At 36.2% G+C, this 23,049-nt stretch overlaps 1 long non-coding RNA gene across 1 annotated transcript in view; it reads left to right on the plus strand.

Moving 5' to 3' along the window:
- The first annotated feature begins 5,814 nt into the window (after positions 1-5,814).
- Positions 5,815-23,049, plus strand: part of LOC145673503 (uncharacterized) — a 50,576-nt gene continuing 33,341 nt past the window's right edge. Inside the window, exon 1 of the long non-coding RNA XR_014128776.1 lies at positions 5,815-6,100. This is a non-coding gene — a long non-coding RNA (uncharacterized LOC145673503). The remainder of the gene's footprint in view (positions 6,101-23,049) is intronic.

The raw sequence follows: 23,049 nt of genomic DNA on the forward strand, positions 1-23,049 counted from the left end.
CAGAACGAATTGATTAATCTTCTTGAGAGAAAAAGTTCGACAGTATATACCTGAAAGCATGAAAAGAGCAAAATACTTCAGCATTATACTTGATTCAACTCCTGATTGTTCTCATGTGGAACAGTTGTCACGAATCATTCAATATGTTGACATACAACGTGAATCTGTTCAAGTTCGGGAAGCATTTATTGATTTCAGCTCTCTCGAAGGAAAGATTGCAGAGAGAATTTCTGCTGAAATACTGAAGAAAGTTCAATGTGATAGGCTTGATATTCAAGATTGAAGAGGCCAGTCTTATTCTACAGGAGGATAATCAGAATACAATGGCCGGTCAATATTCTGGAGTTCAAACTTTGATACGGAATATAAATCCTTTTGCCATTTTCATTTCTTGTAACAATCACTCATTGAGCTTTGTTGAAGTACATGCTGCACACGTTAATGTTCTACTGGTCACTTTCTTTGGAACGTTTGTTTCTATTCTTCTCTAGATCTACTCACCGATTGGATGTGTTGCAAAAGCACGTAAAGATTGGTCTGAAACGTGAAAGTGACACTAGATGGAGTTCAAAAACATAAGCTGTGAAGGCATTTTCTAGTCAATTGGATGAAGTAAATGATGTAGGTGTTGAAAGAACTGCATGACTCTTCAACTGAATCGAGGAGATGCTAGTCGTCTTCTTGCAAGCATCCAGTCATTTAACTTAATCGCTTTACTGTATTTCTGGGCTGAAGTTCTCCCATATATTGATCGGGTCCCAAAATGACTTCCATCTCAGAATATGAGTTTCAATTAGGCTCTTATTCAGTTACAGAGCTGGTTGACACCATTGATACCTGGAAACTTGAGCTGGCTGAGAAAATCATATCCGCAGCTGAAGGAAGTTAAAGATAATGGAACATAACTGAAGGAAGTTACACGCAGTAGAAGAAGGAGACGCATGCTTGGAGAAGAAGCAAAGGATGAGCCTCTGACTGCACAGGCTGAAGTGAAGTGCTCTATTAATGAAATTCTAGATGAGATGAGACAACAAATGTATGATCGTTTTACTCAGATACGTGACCTAAACGACAGATTTGGATTCCCGCGTTCTATCGCCAACTTTGTGCAGCAACTAAATGATAAAAGCGAGGAAAGGCTAAAAGCATGTTGCTCTGATTTTACTTTGTTCTAGCCTAATAACCTGGATAGAATTATTTCAGGATTGTAAGAATATAATCCGTTCACTAAGGTGTGCTTAGAAAGCTAAAGAACAACTTGATTTTTCCCCACAAGGCATACAGAAATATGTATCTTCAATGGGGCTTGAAGTTTACTAAAGTTTGGCAACCACTCTTCAGATTTTGATAACACTGCCCGTATCTGTCCCATCATGTAAAAGGTCTTTCAGCAAAATGAAATTAATAAAATCATACTTGCGCTCCATAATGTCAAGAAAGACTCACGAATCTGGCCATCACACCTGCCTCTTTCTTTCGAAAATGAAATAGCATCTACCTTGGATTTTGATAGTATAGTTGAAACTTTCGCAGCTACCAAAGCAAGGAAGGTAGCATTCTGAATTATGGTGGAACACAGGCTAATATGGCAATGGAATTATTGTCGAAAGTAGATTAATGTTTCAACTTAAGACAATAAAAATACGAAAGAGTCAAAAGGGTAATAAAAAGCCGTCAAGATCTGTCAATTGACTGGTGATAGAAGGTAATGTAAAGTAGGGTGGTACAGCCGTAGTAGAATTCTGTGCTCACATAAATCTATTTAATCTATGATATATCCCCACTTATTCAATATATTATTATTATTATTATTATTATTATTTTTTTTTTTTGTTATTCTAATATAAATATGTTAGTAAGTGGTAATGGAAATAGTCATAAGTGACAGAATATAAACATGACTGAATTATTAAATACAAAATAATACAATCATAAAATAAGTGTGAAATCTGGAAACAATAGTACAAAAGACAAGCAGGAGAGAAACATTCTAGTGCTTAAATAGTCATTGATGTTTCAGCAAAAGCAGTGGCACTAAATAGATTGTATATTATCACTAGAGAGAAACCTAGCAAAAAATAAGTGAAGAAGACACACAGGAGAGAAATCTATTCTATCCATTATTTACTGATACTTCGGTTTAAAAAAAAAAAAATGTTTAAGTATCGTATGTTATCAATGGAGAGAATGCGAATGTTAGTGTAAATGAGATTAATTGTAGGAGAAAACTCTAATCAAACAAAATCCATATAGCGTAAACTGAGATAGATGAGAAACCGTAAATATGACATATGAGAAATTGATATAAAACTTAAATATGATATAAAACTTAAAACTTACCTATAAAACTTATAAATATGATATAGGCTAAAACCGTAAATATGATACAAAACTTAACCCTATGAGAAATTGCACAGGAGAAACACCAAAGGCGGGAACCGAACAAGAAAATTCTAGAGCTTACATTTAGAAATCGCATTGGTTATATTATTATTTGCATTTTTTTTTTCAATATCAGCTCATTGTTAAATTTTGTACGTAAATTTGTCTCTAAATGTATTATTAGGAGCATTATTTCCACTATTCCATCTAATTACAGTACACGTTTAAACTAGGGTAGTACAGGTATACTATAGGATAAATTCTGGATTCTTTGTTGTTACGTTTTCTTTGTTCTTAAGATCATGTTATTTCTGTCATGGGTCGTGGTTTCCGTTACATTTGTATCCCTAATCTTTTTTTCTATCGTGTCCTTTATTTAAAAATGAATAAAAAAGAAAGAAAAAAGGAATGATAGTCCTGGTCCAGTTTTATTTTTAGATACCAGACTGAATGCGGTTCTAAGCATTAAAAAAATACACAAGGACGCTGAATGTCACTCCCATTTATTTAATATATACCCCAGATTAAGATGGTCTAAACACATTCATCAACAGGAAAGGGGGAAGAGTAAACAGAAAGAATGATAATGCAAATGAATGTCAAAAATAGAAGTTTGAATAGGGCCCCGATCTACTTCATTGGCCCCGGGCCCCAGTTTGCCTTAGGCCACCACTGGTACCAAATGCACACAATTGAGCGCTAGTTACTAGATCAGTCGAAAAAAAAAATGAAATGAAATCTTTGAGTTTTACGTCCCACGATAATGCCGGTTAGGCTAAAGGAGATAGTGATGATGAGTAATGAATGAAATGGTGGAAAGTGGGATAAAACGGGAGAACCCCGAGGAAACCCACGCACATGGTGTTTGTCCACCACAAAGTTCACTTGGCGGAGGCTAGGATCGAACCCGGACCCCAAACACCAGAGGTGAACGCTCTACCACTGAGCCACCGCGGCCCCATCAGTCGAAAAAGATATTACGTATATCATTTACGTATTTATTTGTTTTCATATATATATATATATATATATATATATATATATATATATATATATATATATATATATATATATATACAGGGTGGGCCATTTTAATTAATCCACGGAAATATCTGAAAAATGATAAAACATAGAAGAAATGTTTCAAGTACACCTTATATATTGCTAAGGGGGAAAACCAATTCCGCCAAAAGTACCCCTCCCCGCCCCCCGTAAATGGGGGTAACGGGGGTTAACTTTGAAATGTCAAATGGGAACATGGGTCGAGTAATACCTCGTTCGAAAGGTCTGGGAAAACTAAGTAACGCTGTACCAAAAGATGTTTCATATTGTGCACCAGTTTCAAAATGGCCGCCATGATATGGTTCGGAAACTCCAGTACCCGTAGTATGAAAACCATGGAAGGTAAATGAATGGAGCAAAATTGAAATACGTAAATATCGTAGGGCATATCGAATGATGTAATCCCTGTGATCCCAGTGGCTTCCCTAAAGGGGTCTTGTGGCCTAACTTCAAAATTTCAATGTCCGACCGGACAACGGTTCGTGCGTACGCTTGACCTACCCAATGCTGTTTGGAAGGCAGACTTCATGTATAGAGAATTGGTGCACTAAGTTAACGCGGATGGCCACAGTTACATTTTGATTAACTATTAGCATTCATGTCATATTGTGAGCTTGAGGGACGAAACGGTGTGTACGTATATCCCCGAAATGCTTTCTGAATAACCAGCACGCATTGCATAAAAGTTTCTCTTTTTTTAGTCACTACAGCGTCATCCTTACAAACAAATGTTTCAACCACACCATACCTATTTGTAAGGTTAGCCTTAATTTACGAATTAAAGTAGAGTTCTCGTTTGAACTTTCACTTTACTTTCCACCCCACTCACATACAGAGCACAGGGAGAGATTATTTTGCAGGACTTGGATTTCTCTCTATACATTATGGCAATTTTACTCTAATATTTTTATCTCTGTTGTATTATTCTCGAGCCTTGGAACGCCTCCGTGGTTTTCCTATTTAATTTTCGTTATTTTCATTTATGTCTAACCGTATTCATACTATGGGCACTAGACGTTTTCGTAGACACAGTCACCATGTCTTTGCGATCATTTTGAAAACGGTGTCTCATGTCGAAAATTTTCTTACAGAAGCTGTTTGATATTAATTTGTCTATGTAACGTGATGTTACTCGCTTCAAGCTGCTATTTGAAATTTTCAAGTTGGCCCCGGATACCTTTCAGTTGGCCCTTGGAGTCACCCCGACAACACCTCTCGATGTGCCTTACGTCAGTTAGCTACTCCAGTTTTTCTTTTGTTGATTTATCTCCAATCGCTTTCATACTACGGGTACTAAACCTTTTCTCTGACACGGATACTATATTTCGGCAGCCTTTTGAGAACACTGCCATTTCACATCAATCGTTTTCTCCTGCAATATGTTAGATTTTGCAAGATTTATCGAACGAGGTACCACTCGACTCATGTTACTATTTGAAATTTTGAAGTTAGCCCCCAAGACCCCTTTAGGGAGGCCACTGGGATCACAGGGACCACACCGTTCGATATGCCCTATGATATTTACGTATTTCAATTTTGTTCAATTCATTTACCTTCCATGGTTTTCACACTACGGGTACTGGAGTTTCCGAACCATATTATGGCGGCCATTTTGAAACTGGTGCACAATATGGAATATCTTTTGGTACAGCGTTACTTAGTTTTCCCAGACCTTTCGAACGAGGTATTACTCGACCCATGTTCCCATTTGACATTTCAAAGTTAACCCCCGTTACCCCCATTTACGGGGGGCGGGGAGGGGTACTTTTGGCGGAATTGGTTTTCCCCCTTAGCAATATATAACGTGTACTTGAAACATTTCTTCTATGTTTTATCATTTTTCAGATATTTCCGTGGATTAATTAAAATGGCCCACCCTGTATATATATATATATATGCAGTTTTGTTCTTTCACTCATTTGCTTGTCGATATTCTGGTAAAGAATGTTCTGTATTTCGCGATGAAAGCCTAAAAGAAGATGATTATTTCTTCGGGTAAGAAAGGACTTCGGAAAGAGCATACTGTAAGGAAAGGTGAATGGTAAATTGAAATCTGTCTGCTCACCAAGGTTTGCCTGCACCCTGATTCCAGCAGTTTCCCTTCTTTGTGAGAATGTTTACAGACGTGTTCCACGAGTGTCCAATTATGTCATCATTTTTATCACACCTGCCTCTTTCTTTCTTCCTTTTTCCCTTTATGTAGCTTCTCTCGACAAACAGACTGTGATGGAAATTTTATTCCAGCCACGTTCAGTCGAGAGAAAGCAATGACAAATGTTTAAGCGTATTATCAGATAAGAGCTATTCCTCCATACGTTCGTTCATAGCATCAAGCCGATCATATACCAAAACGGTGGGACAGAAAAAAAAATGTTTTATGTGTAACATGAGACGGATTGAGGCAGGCAAAGGCAAATTTTGTCTGGCGGTAGATCTTCCTGCCTTTTTTTTCGGTGTTCCTCCTCCTCTTTTGTTGTTGAATGACCTCCTGGTGACCCTTCCACAATTCATGTCAAACGCTCAGCCAGGTGAGAAGAACGTGTAGGAGCAGATAATCTTCCACACAGCTAGGTCTCAGGAACCAGGGTTGAATTGGTCCCTTGCTGTGCCGTGCTGTGCTCTCGAACCACATCAGCTAGGATTGAACAGCGTTCGCGTGAGTTGCCTTCATATTTTATGCTTGCTTAGTCGCATATTATTGCTTTAATATGAATGTTTTCTCCATAGGGGTTGGCTCCAAAGACTTCTTTTCAAAATGTACCTTTTTTTTAACTGTTCAAATTGGGATAAAGAGACATGTTTAACATTAATCTTTTTTATGTGTCTGTTCAGATGAGAACGTAGAGAGCTGTGGGGAGAAATTGTTGGTTTCTGCACTGGATGTAAAATAATTTGAACTCGAGATCTCACTATTTACATGCTTTAATATGAATTTTCATGTGGAGATAGTTCGCAATTAAATTATTTGTAGTAGTTTTAAACATCTCTGATATTTATTTGCATATTTCACGCAACACACTGCATATTTTCAAATAATAAGCATTAATGTGTAAAGGGAAGGCAAAGACATGAACCATTCAAAGTGTAAGGTTGAACTCACGTTTCTTTAACGTAGAGAACGCAATTCTATGTATATTTCCAGATCACAAACGGAATTCAATTTCACATATCTGTTTAAAAATTCGGTTTACATATATATATTAAATGCAGGGTAAATCAATGTTACTATTTACTTGTCATAAAGTATTATTAACAATTACTAACTAACTAACTAACTCTATGGCCTATGGAACCCGGAGGTTCAATGCCACGTTCACAAAAGCTCTCCACTGACTTCTATCCTTAGCTAACTGCATCCAGTTTCTACTTTGTATTCCAATCTCTGCGAGATCCATCTTAATATTGTCCTCCCATCTGCGCCTAGGTCTTCCTAATGGTCGTTTTCCGATTGGTCTTCCAGTCAAGACTTTGAAAGGGTTTCTACTTTCTTCCATTCTAGCTACATGACCCGCCCATCTAAGCCTCCTAGACTTGACGATCCTAACAATGTTGGGTAAACCATATAAATTATGTAGTTCCTCTTTATGAAGTTTCCGCCATTCTCCATTCCCGTTCCTCTTGGGTCCGTATATTCGTCTCAGGATCTTGTTCTCAAATACTTTCAGTCTATGTTCTTCCCTCAGAGTAAGCGACCATGTTTCGCAGCCACACAAAACAACAGGCATGATTATCGTTTTGTATATTTTAAGCTTCAAATTCCTCGACAGAATTCGCGACACAAGAGATTTTGAACCGAATAGTAACACGAATTCCCTGCTTTTAGTCGAGATTTAATTTCTCCGTGAATATGATTTTCCTCTGTTAATATTGATCCTAGATACTTGAAACTATCCACTTTATCAAAAGTATTATTTAATATTTTAATGCATCCATAATTTGCTGTATTCCGATCCCGACGCACTTCCATGTATTTAGTTTTCTCTGCAATTACACAACCACGAATAAATAAATAAATAAAAGTTCTCTGCATCGGACCCCAGGATATGAATTTGATGTATTTTGTTAGGCCTACATAGAATCCAAATTTCGAAATCCCAGGACGATTGACAGTGTCAATTTTTTGTTATGGGAGAAAAACTTGAATGATTTTGGATAGGGAGGATACACGTAATACAATTACACACAATAAATAAACAAATAAAGTTCTTTGCTGCACAAATAAATATTGTGTGTGGCACTGGGTCTCAGGCTATGCACTCGATGTATTTTGTTACACAGAATCCAAAAACTTGTGTCTTCCCTATCCAAAATCGCTCAAATTTTTCGCCCATAAAAAAAAAAAAAAAAAATGACATGGTCAATCTTCCCAGGGTTTTGAAAGTTGGATTCTGTGTAACAAAATACGTACACTCATGTCCAAAATGATTGTCGCATATCTATAACTATTTTCTTGTAAGAATATAATTTGATAATGATTTTGCAGGGTACTTTTAATACTGACACTACGTATATAATCGCGAAATATATATTTGTGTTAAATTTCATAATAAAAGAATTATAAATACGAAAATTAGAATGAGTAAATCAAAATGTTGCTAAATAGATAAGAAAGTTTTTATTTTCGTTTTATTGTTCTTATATACTGCTCTTTTGACTTGAAATTTGCCACATACATGTCTTTGCCGATTATACACATGCTAACATTACAAGAAATACTGGGCGAATTCGTTGTCAAATTATATTCCTACAACAACATATTTATAGATATGCGACAATAATTTTGGACATGAGTGTACTTCGAATCCTACCTTGGAGTTTGCTGCACAAATAAATATTGTGTGTGGCTGTTATCACTGTTATTAGTAACAGGGCCGTGCCGTGGGAGGGGCGAGCGGTGGGGCCGGGAGCCGAAGTAAAGGGGCGAAAAATTCGGGAGAAAAAAGAAAAAAAGATAGGAAAAATTGCTTGGAATATATGTATGGGGAGCGCCGTCGTATACTCTCGCCCCGGGCGCTGATTTTCCACGGCACGGCCCTGATTAGTAATAACGTAAAGACAAATCATAAAAGTTAAAAAAAAAAAAAACGGCATGGGTAATTTGATTGACAGGGATTGATTAATGGGGATGCCAGCACTAAGCCATTTACCAGGTCACGGTGTCAGGCAATGGCCTACGCCTAAACTTGTTACTTATGCAAAGCAAAGTAAACTGATTTAGAAGTTTAGGTCTGAGAATCAAAGACGGTAAAAAATATCAAGTAACACGAGATAAAAGAACGTAAAATAATACTGTAATAAGTTATTGCAGAAGCAGAAAGCAGAAATATGTCACATGTCATAAAGGGGCGAAGTGGCATAACTCGAAAAACCGAGAGTTGAAATATGACCAACATCTATCCTTATTTAATCTCCTCTATCAACCATAAAATTTCATGCCTGTATTCCTTATATTAACGAAGTTATGAATTTTCTGAAAATAACACATCTTGAAATTAGTAGTATGGTGTGAAGTTCAACGAGAAATTTCAAATCGCTCCCCTGTGAAATTCTAAAAGTCAAGATATGCCAGTTAGTCTCTTCATCGACCATCATCTTCATTGATTGGTTGATTTGGAGTTTGGTGTCCCTTTCAGCACCGAGGCTGTATATGACACGTGAACCTACAGTTTAATGTGAAATCCGAACCACATGAGCTCCACCCAGGAATAGAACATGGATCATCTGTGCCGAAGGCGCGATGAATGTGCCCAATAAACGGACGAGTCTAGTCGTTTCACCTCTGCAGATTTTCAGTGACGATGTCTTCTACTTCCCTAAAAGAGAATTACCAGAATAACTTCTATATAAGAGGATTCAGAATTCTAACATGTGTACTATAGATAGTGATAATCATGATCAAATTATTTCAATATAGAAATGATCCGGCTTCAGCTGCTCGAAAGACCTATCTTCGTTAGAAAATTGGAATTTCTATCTACAGTATTTACAAATATAAACCAGTTGAGAATGCTCCAAGAGCATTGCCAGAACTAACTTAAAAAGAACGGAGAGATGGAGCGGGAAGGATAACTGTCATTGTCTCTAGATGTAAAAGTAAATCTTTTTATCCGCACCTTCTTCTCTTTCGCGCAAAAATTAGCAAAATATCATCTCTCTATGACATAATTCTCGAGATATGGATGCTTAAATGTCTAGAAATTCGAACTTTATTGGCCAATATCTGGGGAACGGTGGCCAATTGGCCAGTAGACAGTTAATCAGTAGCTACCGGTTACAATTTGGTACCAAGATGTTTACCATTCTCTTAGGTATGGATCAACATCAATATAATATCTGTGTAACTTACGGTTCCCGAGATATGGCTCCTTAAATATCTAGCAATTGGCCATTTTTGGCCGATATCACGGGAACGGTAACTCATACAGAAATGATACTGGTGTTAATCAATATCTAAGAGGATGTCAAATATTTTGGTACCGATATTAATTGGTGGCCACTGGCCAATTGATCATTGGCCAAACCAGTGGCCAATTGGACAATGGCCACCGGTTACTATTTGGTACCAAAATATATACCATCCTTTTAGATATTGACCAACACCAATATGATCTCTCTATGACTTACGGTTCCCGATATATGGTTCCTTAAATCTCTGGAAATTGACCATTTTTGGCGGGAACGGTAAGAGTGACGCGAAAAATTTAATCACTTTCTCTGATACTTTTTGATGCTCTATCGAATGTAGGGTTCAAAATTGAAAAAATCGCAAAAAAAAAAAAAAAAAAAAAAAAAAACAGACAGACAGACAGACACACAGGCATAGAGAATTCAATAACGAACTTTTTAAGTTTGTTGAATATGCTAGTGATTTCCACTTCGATGTGTGTGTAATTCGAAGTCTGAAAATCAAAATCACGTAGACAATAATTTAAAATGCCCTGAGTCATGGAGATAATTAAAGACGGGAAGGTATATCTCTAGAATTCCAAGCCTGTGCCATACTGCAGATCTATCGTTATGGGAAAAGCCGGAAAATTATTTATGTGCAGGGCCTTGCGAGGGTTTAGATGCCACATTTCCCAGTAAGAAAAATAGGATTCCCTTCAACATAGATGCCGGAGAGAGAAACAGACATTTTTCCTTGTTTATTCTACTTTCTGGTTATGTTTGGGAAGAAAAAGGGGTTGTAAATAAAATACAAGGGGTCCTTTCTTTCACTTTATTTTAGCTCAAAACAACCATAAGTACAATATAAGAAACCAAGTGATTTTACACTGAAATCAAGCAATTCACTACATAATAGATATTCATATGACATAAAAGATATTTCACATTCAGAGTAGGGCTGTTCCGATAATCGAGTAATCGATAACATTTCAAAACCGTTTCATCGATAAAGAATTTTAATTTTATCGAATTATCGAACTTTCGAGATTCCCAAAATGTTTGAGACTCTCAAAATGATCGAGACTCCCGAAATGTTTGAGACTCCCGAAATGTTTGAGACTCTCGAAATGATCGAGACTCCCGAAATGTTCGGGACTCTCGAAGTGCTCGAGGCACTCGAAATGTAAGAAACATTAGACAACTTCGAGACACTCGAACTGTTCGAGAATCTCGAATTGTTTGAAAGCAGCAAATATAGAAATATATCAATATGATCGCATTTGTCGAGTCGCTTGAATATTTTGAAAAGTTTGGGATTATCAGAGTGTTCGAAAGAAACGATGTATTCGAGATTATCATAGTTGTATATAATTTGTATTACATATATGCAGAATGTTCATTTTATAACTTCTCTCCTTAGCAATGTAGTGAAGGAAAAGTTTTTTCCCCACAGATCTGTGCAAGGTTTAAGCAGTTTGTCAGAAGAGAGAAAGAGGAAGAGAAAACATGCATCACCCGAATGGAATTGGAATCCAAGACACCATTAATCTACTAATAGTCACTTTGCCGATTGCGCCAATAACGGGGCAGGCATAAAAATAATTTTACCTATGATTTCGACAAATACAACTTTGCAATAACTTATCAGATGAAAAAAGTTGTTTGACTAGTTTGGCTGCAAGAAGAAATCGTTGGAGAGGTGAAGGAACCGAACTGTTCATCATTACTTTTGATAATACCCGAAACTTCGATAATACTCGAAATTTCGATAATACCTGAAACTTCGATAATACTCGAAATTTCGATAATACCCGAAACTTCGATAATACTCGAAATTTCGATAATACCCGAAACTTCGATAATTTCAGATACTCGAACGGTTTCGAGTAACCGATGACAACTCGATAAATTTTCACTCCCGAAGTTTGATAGGTCTTCAGCCTTATCGAACACCCCTAATTCAGAGATGATAGAGGTCAAGTGCATAACTAGATTCTTCAAAATTAAATTAAATTATTTTATGTTCGTCATAGTCTTGCACGAGTCTCTCAGATTTTCTACTATTAGAAAATGTCAGAAGACAAGAGATGTTCACAGATATTACCGAACATGCTATTAATTAATGTCCATCATCAGGTGGACTCCTCACAATGTGATGGTTAGAGAATTGTTCAAAGTCAAACGATTTTTTAACCATTATTTTCCTTTTCTTCTTCTTTTTTCTTTTTTTATACAAAAGGTAAACCTACTGCCACCTTTTTCTGAGTGTTCTAATAATTGCTATTTCTCTAGCCATTTCTTTACTTTCGTATTTATGATGTGAATTTTTCAATTTAAATCGATTTGAAGCCTGGAACAAGGGTAAGTCTTCTGCAGCCATCGTTGAATAGCAGTACCCGCTATTCTTTTACATTTGTTTACATTGTGGTGCTTCTACAATCTACTAAGATGTACCTAATATAGGACAGTTTATCCTTAACTAGAGTTAAAGAAGGGCGTACTACACTATAATATCAGCGTGTGGAAAAGAAGACTGTTATTATTATTATTATTATTATTATTATTATTATTATTATTATTATTATTATTATTATTATTATTATTATTATTATTATTATTATTATTAATAGTACGGGGTGGGGCAAAAATGGTCAGATGCCTCGAGGGTAATTGATGCGGAAAGGATATGGTATGGTGTGGGATATGGAACATTTATAAATCATCGGGCTGTTCTTCATCCATGAGAACATAAAGAGGGACAGATATTTTGACATATTGCAAGAACTTGAGTTTCCATCACTGCTGAACCCAGAAGGTGTCTTCCCTCCCTTTTCTCAGCAAGATGGTGCGCCTTTTCACTATGCATTATGTGTGAAGGAGTGATTGAATGCACAATTCCTGGGCCACTGGATTCAGGGACGGACCCAGGCAAAATTTTCACCTGGGTAAAGTGACTTTTTGGCGCCCCCCCCCCCAGTCCTAGCCTATATTTTATATTTTATTACAGTGATTTTAATATTTTAAACCCATTTTTCATTAAAAAAAATTAATGATCAAATACATGATATAGGCAGTATTTAAAAATATACATACGATATTAATTACATTGTGTTTTTTATTATAATTATTTATGTACTGTCGACACTTGAAATAAATGATTTGGCAAGAACTGTACATAGCGAAACAATAACATCCCCTAGCTGTAGCATACCCAGAAATTTATTTCGGGAGAGATCCAAACTCAATATGAGGGTATTTTTATATTAAAATTCCTAAAATTAGACTAAATTTACACAAAAGTCGAAATTTCGGGGGGGTCCGGATCCCCAGGACCCACCCCCTGCGTACGTCCCTGTCCCTTAGGCTACTTTCAATAAAGGCCGACAGTTTGGAGAGGAGGTGTCGTTTTTAAGAAATCAAAAGTAAGTGCTGTATGTACTGTTCCCCCTCAACTACCACTTTAAAAGAGCAACATATATAAAATCCAATAACATTCATTGCCTGGGAAAAGTTCACAAAGACCATGGCCCGCTTTAAGCAATACCAAACTTCCCCTCCACTCTTTCTTGTACATACCATGTCTCCATTTGTCGATATTCCCCTGGTACTATGAAACTCTCTTCTTCCATGTGGAATGGAAAAAGATGATGTAGTTGACGCTACTTTACAGAAATATAAACCAAAAAGTCCTTAGAAAACCAGTTATAAAATTTACTTTTTAAGGTTCGTTTTGACGCCCCTGGCAGTCGGCTGGGTTGCCCAATCCTTGGTCCGCCCCTGACTGGATTTGTCGTCGAGAGTCAATTGAATGGCCACCCCGTTCGCCCGAGCTGACACCCTTATACTTTTATTTGTGGGGCTATCTCAAAGCACTTGTTTAGCAAAAAAAAAAAAAAAAAAATCACTGATCGAAGAACGAATCAGGCACGATTATGACTCTGTAACGCCGGAAGTGTTATTATGTGTCCATCAGAACTGAAAAAAAAAAAACACGTCGTCTTATGTGTTGCACACAACGGGGAAAACATTGAGTATGATCTTGTATGATCCCACATGCAATATGTTTACCTCACAAAATTTCATTACTAATTAAACTTAGGTGAAGAATAACTTCAGATTCGTATTTCTGGTGAAATTCTAGCCTAAAATCGCATGTCCCCTTACTATTTAAAATATTGGACCTGAACTCAAAATGGCGGACCTCAAGATGGGCGTCGTGATGCCAAATGGCACTATCTGGTGCGCCCCACCCTAATTACCCATATTCAAAATTTCGTCATCTTTCCTCAAGCCGTTTCAAAAATAAAAGGGTGGTACTGGATTTTTGCCTCACCCTGTATTTAATGCCAAAAGTAAATGTAACACTTTAGCTCAATGATCTGGAACCTGGAGATGCGCAATACTGACAGAAATGACCTACACTCGTAATTACGAATGTTGTAACAAAAAGGTGTTAAATTTAGTACCCTACAAACAAAAAACAACTATTGAATAAGAACTGTGGTCCCATTAAGAATATAACTGGTGAAAAATAATAATACACTAAATGGTATACAGACGTTTTCCTAGAAATAAACTGATGAAAATTATTATTATTATTATTATTATTATTATTATTATTATTATTATTATTATTATTATTATTATATTATTATTATTATTATTATTATTATTATTATTATTATTATTATTATTATTATTATTATTATTATTATTATTATTATTATTATTATTATTATTGAAGATTTGAGAATTCAATCCTGCATCTGAAATTGCAAAAGGGGTCAAACCGGTACAATAAGGAGGGAGAGAGCGTGAAATATGCAGTTCATGAAGGTGAGTGTCAGGCAAAGAAGTTTGGGGATCACTGCTTTAGTTTAATACTTCTTGACTTTACTTTTCTACGAAGCACATTGTTGCATCTCTGTTTTTTCTTTGTCAAACATAGCAATATTTCACACATGCTATTAATACCGACACGATTATTTCCAAAGGATGTGGTGCTGTGGGGAAATTTCTCTCAAAATTCTCTAAAAAATCCATTTTTCCCCATGCAGACTTTTACAAGTAAAGAAAATTGTTTCGGTAATAATTAGGGATGGGCAAAACCGGTTTTTATAAAAACCGAAAACCGGTTTCTATAAAAACCGAAACCCAAAAAACCGACATTTCGGTTTTCTCCAAAACCGGTTTCGGTGAAAACTTTTCGAAAACACATAAAACTATTTCTGTGGAAATGAATTCGATTTCCGGAGAACAACGAAACACCATTCTGGTCAGAAATAGAACAAATTTTGGGAAAAAACCGGAATCGGTTTTGAAGAAAACCGAAACCGGATCAGGTGAAAAACCGAACCGGTTTTGTAGAAAACCGATAACCGGTTTTTCTTAAAACCGAAAAAACCGGTTTTTGTGCCCACCACTAGTAATAATACATGTAATGCGAATACTGGAAGACCTTCCATCAACAGTGACGAAAAATAAAATAAAAAATTTCTTCTACTTGAAAAATACAAAGAAATGTTCTTCTGTAGTTTGTAAATAATAATAACAGGAAACAATATTCGAAACATTTACAACTGAAAGATTTGTTTTGTAAAAAGATGACGTTTGCAGTAAAGGAAGTAAACAACCAGCGAAGATAAGACATGAAGGAGACAATTAAAGGAAACGCGTCGATCATTAAGGACAAAAAAACAGGAATATTTTAAAGATAAAAGTACTGATAACGATCTATGCAACGAATTGGAAGCTTATTCAGTGTTGCCAGATCTACTGATTTTGCAGGAGATCTCCTGCTTTTTCTACTTTCTACTGATCTACTGCGAAAGAAAATGAAAAGTGAACAATCTCCTGCTTTTTCCTTACATCGAGAAGTTGAAGAAATATATTATTAATAATAATGAATTTTCAATGCTTCCTCACATATAAAGATGAAATTTCTCTGTTATAATACACAAAGCTCTGTAAAGCATATAGCTATAGAGCTTTACTGAATATAATATGAATCCAAAGAATACAACTGTACGTCATCTTCTATATGCATTATGGTTAGCGTATTACTACAAGTAAGTGTTGTTTAGATTGGGACTTGGGTTGGAAGAGTGGCTTAGATCATTTCTCCACGATCGTCAGCAAGAAATCGTCTTACGCTACGATCACGTCACTGTACCATATAGCTACGTTATCGCTACGTGCATGAAAAACATTTTCCCACTCCACTTTGCTCTTTCACTACGTTTTACTTCACACATGTGTGTATCAAATAATATTAATATCAATCGGAACTTTTCCCTTTCATTTGCTCAATGTAGTTCATCGGAAATGAATTTTGGACTGCTTGTTTTGATTACTGTCCCCTTAATAATGGCAAATTTTATTGTCTCCTCCCCGGATTTACATTCAAACGCTACCACCGTATGTGTCTACTGCTTTCTCCTGTTTTTTATCTTCGAATCTCCTGCTTTTCCAACTGACTGGTCTGGTAACACTGAGTTTATTGGAAATTTTCAACCTGTCTGTTTGGACATGAATTCCAAACCATTAATTTGTTCAAGAGGAAATACTGAGAATAAGACTGAGGTAACGAACATATATTTTAGGAAGACATTAATTAGCATAACAGAGAGATTTCCCAGATCAGATCATGTAATGACCAGAGTAAATGGAAATATAGTACTACGAACAATATTGGTTGTGTAACACGGGTTGTAAATATTTCTTTATGTCCTTGATGTCTTCATGTGTTTCAAAACAGTACCAAACTACAAGAAGCTACGGGTGGATCGAACATGTTAACCCGAATTATTTTTCGTCACGGATTTCGGTGATATTTATAAATATTAATTAGTTAGTGTCAATAATTGCTAAAATGGTGAAAATAGTTTGATATTTCTAATAAGTGCATCTCTATGTGAGTGGGTCGAAATCGATTCCCCGCGAATATCGTGACTGATACTCTGGGCCGCTTTCGACCCCGTGGGTAGATACGTATAGTGGGTCGAAAACGATTCCATGGAAATATATAGGTTATTTTACGATTGATAATTTAACAGAAGAAACAGATACTAGCTGGTTCATGTTCTGGGAAGACAGCCATTTTGTGGGTATCTTTACTTTGTTTTAGCCGTCATGACTGTCACATGGTCTGTTTAAGGCTCATTCATTGTGCAACTCAGTTGATCATAAGCGAAAACGAGTCCTCATTTCTTCATTATCATACATTATTAGGATTTCGCTCCTCCCTCTAATCAAAGGAGTGCACTTCAGGAGGATCATCTTAAGTATTTCGCTATTATTGGCAGGTCATTTGCCTCAACTCAGAAGCTTCCATGCTCCATAGTCTTCAGCTAACATCTTCGTCTTCACACACGATTTTTCTCTTTTGACCGCCCGCCCATCAATTGTAGCTCATTCGTCCTCTCCCTCTCTTTCCTGCCACCACACCCTCTAACACGTTCCTCATGATACAGTTCCTTCTTAGCCAACGCCCCAACCAGTTTCTCTTTCTCTTTTAATAATATCTAAAATTATTATTTTCTCCCCTACTATTTGTAACATACTCTCTCATTCGTTTTCAGCTCGACCCAGCTAATTTTTTCATTCTTCTCCACAGCCACATTTCGAAAACTTTCAATCGTTTCTGATCTCTCTTGCATCCACACAAGGCATTTCATAAGTCTTTTACTCAATTCTTTATTGTTTGAGCTGCACAAAATAGACTAGGGTTGCCAACTGGCCGGTTTTTCACCGGTCTGGCCGGATATATTGTTGTTATTTTGATTAAAGCCGGTGACCGGTACAAACTTCTTACCAACCCCTTTATGACCGTTTTTTTTTTTTTCAAATTTGTATCTAGTTCGAAGCAATTTCATGTAGTTCGAAGTATAGATTAAAAAAAGTAATAACTTGCATTCTGTAAATCAGAAAATGTCACCTTTCAACACCTATCAACGATTAATATATTTTGTTCATCTGTTTAGACAATTTTAAAGAGATGGCATGGACTGTATCAGCGAAATTTTGGAATTTACTTGTAAGGAATTTTAGAGTTACATTTATTGAGAATGAAGAAGAATTTCTTAAAACAATTTCTTGTAGTTGAAGTGAAAGTTTAAAGAATAAATTTCATTTTTCAAATCCAAAATTGTCACATAAAGATTATCCTTTAGTTCATCTGTTTCGATAATTTTAAAGAAGTGATAGTGAAAATGATCAGTGCCGATTTCAGTTTCTCATTTATAGCACAATCTATCTATTACACTTATTAGTAAATGTACTAAGGATATGCAGAATACAGGTGCTAATGCACTTTTGTTCATGATAGTACATTTCCTTCTCATGAATGGATCCCAATAGGGATGGTTCACACTTAGACCTATATCATTGGGAATTTTGAAGGGGTGCCGGTTTTTTATTTTCCAGAGTTGGCAACCCTAAAGTAAACTTTTCTTCCTCCTAAGAGCTTCTTTCAACGGTTCCGTGCATGTAGCGCCCGTAGACTTAGCGCCCAGTGTTTCTGGCTCACAGAAGGAATTTTATATTGATTTTATCTCACAATCAGGGATGTCCAGTTCATTTTACCACTCTTTCCACAGGTCGTTAATTCTGTTATTTTCTTACATCCATGTTCAGTGTACTTAGCGTCCACTAAGTAAAACTGTTATGAAGAGGGAGAGAGAGACAGAGAGACCAGCCAATAGCACTGATTATGACGCTTCAATGAATCATAACCTCCGGGGGAAAGGGTGAAACGCAGAAACGTAGTTATATATATATATATATATATATATATATATATATATATATATATATATATATATATATATATATATATATATATATATATATATATGTGTGTGTGTGTGTGTGTGTGTGTGTGTGCATGTACTGTATGCATGTATGTAACTGTACTCCGTGGTATGCAATGCTCTACAATATTTAAATGTACTATAAACTAAGGTTACATATTTAGCTTTTAATGTGAAAACTATGTAAAACAGACGTAATCTAGAATACCGCAATGAGGATAAGGCATACAAAAAACGGTGTACATATTCTCACGACTGAGAACCGGGACAAAATGTAAACTGGCGAAACACCGGGATAAGAGTCTTCATGGAGGTCAAGGTGGTTCAGTGGTAGAAACACTCACATTTGGTTCATAGGATCCCTGGTTTTATCTCATCTTGCGTCAAATGGGCTTTGTGGTAGTCAGACGCTGCGTGCATGGATAAACTCGGAGCTCTCTCGTTTTCTCTCACTTTCTTCATTACACCATTTCATTCATTCTCACAATCACCGTCTCCTCTATCCTACTCCTATCTCCTTAATCGTGGGATGTAAAATCCAAAGATTTCATTTGATTTCAAGAGCTTCCAAACCGGGACTGTCCCGGTAAAAATCTGTCATATGGTAACTCTGACTATATAACAACATCGGGTTTGATACTAAAAAAGAAAAAAAGTCATATTATCATATGGTATTACACAGTTTCAGAAAAAAAATCTAACAAGCTATCCGCATTAAGTCTGATACATATTTCACAGCTTTATGCGTAATATAAATCTATATAGTTAAGCAATTGATATCATACACTACAAGCACTGAAAAACAACGTAACGTTCTATAATAAAAAGAACGTTGCTTTACGAACCAATAAGTTAATCGCTCTACGAACCTTATTGTACACATTATACCCTAAAGTTACAGCCTTATGCAGTAATCAATTCCAATCAGATATTGAACGAGTATGGTGTTTCTTTGAGAATAATCCATCACTAAGTTGAACAAGTGCCTTTGAAGGCTAGTCGTCTTCCATTTTACCCTCTTCTTCGGTAATTCATATCGCTGCTCTTGTTCGATGCAGTTGAAACCATGGCCTCATCCTTTTGTAATGTCCATCCACAAGGAAGGATAGACAGGTTCAACCTTTTGGAATTTCAAATTCGAAGCTTCTATCAATTTACTCGTTCGTGTCTCTTTCTGTAATTTTGCTATATGAACGGGTATGTTACGAGGAAACAAAAGAGGCTAGCAAAGAAATTGAATCGTAAGATCACTGTAAGATGAAAGTCGCATTCTCCAGATACTACCTGATGCGTAATGTTGATCAAAATAAATTAGGAATTCTTCAGTTTCTTCTGGTACGATTTGCTGTAAGTAATCCATCACTTCTGACCCTTGTCAGAGAGAAGGAAAACAAATCCGTCCACCATTCCATAGAAATCGGACTTTCTCATTCTCCCTGTAAAAATTCGCCAATCCCAAGTGCTGCAGTATGTACTTCGTGTTCGTGTGACTTGTCTGGAACGCTTTGGCTTACGACTTCCCTCACTAGCCACGTGTGGTTGTGAGTTTAATTTACATATTCCTATATATGCTTATTTTATCCCTCCTCGCTGGTCTAGTGGCAAGAACGCAAGCCTTTGGCGTATGAGGTTCAAGATTCGATTCCTGGTGGGAGAGCATTGAATGACCAAATTGGTTCGGATTCCACTATAATCAGTAAATTCAAGTCTTCTTTAGCCTACCTGGCAAAACCATGGGACATAAAACTAAATACAAACCTATTTATTTATTTATTATTTTTATTTATTATTATTATTATTATTATTATTATTATTATTATTATTATTAGTAGTAGTAGTAGTAGTAGTAGTAGTAGTAGTAGTAGTAGTAGTAGTAGTAGTAGTAGTAGTAGTATTTATTTTTTTATTTTTTTTATTTTTTTTTTATTTTTGCAAAAGGGAGGTTTTATTATGAAGTAAAACACTATTCAGAAGTATAATATTGAAATTTGCAAGAAGAAAACTTATTTCTGCGTAACAAAATTTAAAAATTAATTAGTCACAGGTAATTGTTTTACAATTCTCCATGTCTTTTTAGGTACTTTTCACTACACTAATTAGCACTTTGATAAGTCGTGATGAAATGTAAACATAGTTTCGTTGCAATTCTCCATGTCCAGTAGGCATTTTTGACGTACTGTTATTAGCGCTTTTGATATTTCGAGATCAAAGGTTTGAAGGGGTCTGTGCCCCACCCAACCATTTTCCACATATTCCATCATTTAACGTTTATAATATCTGCGCACAATTTCATTCACTCCGGCTAACTTCTTCTTGTCTTTCGGACCTCAAATTTCTCCAAATTTTTGGTGGAGGCTTTTACCCTTAAAACAGTTTTCCCCAGAAAAGAAAAAACACGTATTCGTTTATTTCATGTGTAATATCTACCTGCCAAATTTTATCAAAGTCGGAGTGTTACACTTCCAAAATGTTACATGTCAGTACATTCATGTAGCTTGCATTTGCGGCAGAAAGTTGTTGTTTTGTGCTCCCTCTTTGCTGGAGAGAATTTCTTAGACTGTTCCTCTTCAGTATGCAGGGAAGCTTCCATTCTCCGTGATTTTTTCTCAACGTTGGCGAACTGCTAACCAGACGAAATGAAGAATTTACGGCATTTCAAACCTTTTTAATGTCTGTTTCTCGTTTGAAATTACGCTTTGATGACACAATACCATAAGTGTTGAGTCCACTTACATCAGTTATGTAAAATACTGTCATAGGCCATTTTGTTCATTGTTTTGTAATCTAACAGCGACCCATATGATTGTTAGTGTGAACGTGTGATTTTGTTGTGTTGTAATATATGATAACTTTGAGTTTTTCCTCCGCTCTAGAAGTGACCACTTCAGGATAGTTGTGCATTGTGTTTTGAATGGGTGATCTTACTGGGTATATATTGTCAAAAGAGACAGCGCACCCAAAAAATGAGAAATTGTTCGTCTACAGTCGTATTATATGTAAGAATAAAATTATATTGCAGTGTGTGTGAAGAATCTGCAACTTCACAAATTAGGAACAGTTCATCATCAGGTATTCTAATAGCGCCGATGTTGTCATCAAAACATAAGGCTGCCCATGTAGGATCGCTTTTCTCCGGAGTTTTGCTTTTTGCATTAGCACGTGCTTTTGTATTAGCTATAGGTGCTACGCTTCAAACTTCTAACCAATCCTCTGGATAAGAAAACTACTCAACGTCTCATTTCAATATCGGTACCTGAACAAGAAACTTCAGTTGCATTTGTATATAAGTCTGCTAATATCTTATCGTCTGTCGGGAATCAATTTCTTCATTGTTTATTGGTTTACCAAAAATATTCCTCCTCTACCATCAATAGTGACGTGTATTGTTAGTGATCTGTTTGTCTACCACGTGCAATGATCAAAACACACTAACAATAAACAAAACTTTACATACAATCAGTGGCAAAGCCAGGATTTCTATTCGGGGGGGGGGTCAGTGTCCTACTCCGGAAAACTTTTTTGTTAACCCTACGTGCACCAAGGGGTGTTAAAAAATGTCCACCCTTTCCAAAAATGACAATTTTTATGGATATTTCGTTAGTATCACACCATAACTCAGGTTTTGTGTAAAAACTAATGTAAACTGTACTTTCTGCTTTTCAGTGTTTTCAATTTCTGAAAATTAACCTATCTTTTTAAAAAAGCTTTCGTGGTGGACATAAAGTACCCACCCTTGGTGTAGCGTGTCACCATAATGTACAAGAAGTTATATCAAGCTAATTTTAAAATTTTGATACTAAACCCTATTCAACGTAAGCTCTACGGCTTTTGATTGGAATTTTGATTTTGATGGGTGTAAATAAGACAACAATTTGAGCCCAAAAAGTATGGGATATTGATAAGAATGTTAGCAGACTATGAACAGCGTTATGTCCTCAATATGTAAGTTTATGTCGGCAAAGTAGAAGGATCGATCCCCCAATCAAGGGGCCCTAAAGAAATAGTGAAACGACTTGTTGTTCCTATTGTAAATACAGGACGCAATGTGACAACTGGCACATCTGTAGAGCATGCCAAAGAATTGTACAGAGACTATAATCTCACTCTAGTTGGAACGCTTCAGTGCAATAGAAAGCACATTCCAGAAGAATTGAAGTTCACTAAAGACAGAGAATTATACTCCAACATATTTGCATTTACGGATCCTGCTTCTGGTAATACACCAGTCACAATTGTGTCGTACATTGTTCGGGAAAAACCGAAGAAAGTACTAGTCATGCTCTCGACACAGCATGCGGATACAAAATGCGATGAAAGTCATAAAAAATAAGTCCGATATTGTTTTACTGTTTTATAATACTGTTTTATAACTAGACCAAAGACGGAGCGACTCCATTGACCAAATGGC

The sequence above is a fragment of the Thermobia domestica genome, chromosome 16 (genome assembly GCF_964235325.1).
Source record: "Thermobia domestica chromosome 16, izTheDome1.hap1.1, whole genome shotgun sequence".
NCBI lineage: Eukaryota > Metazoa > Arthropoda > Insecta > Zygentoma > Lepismatidae > Thermobia > Thermobia domestica.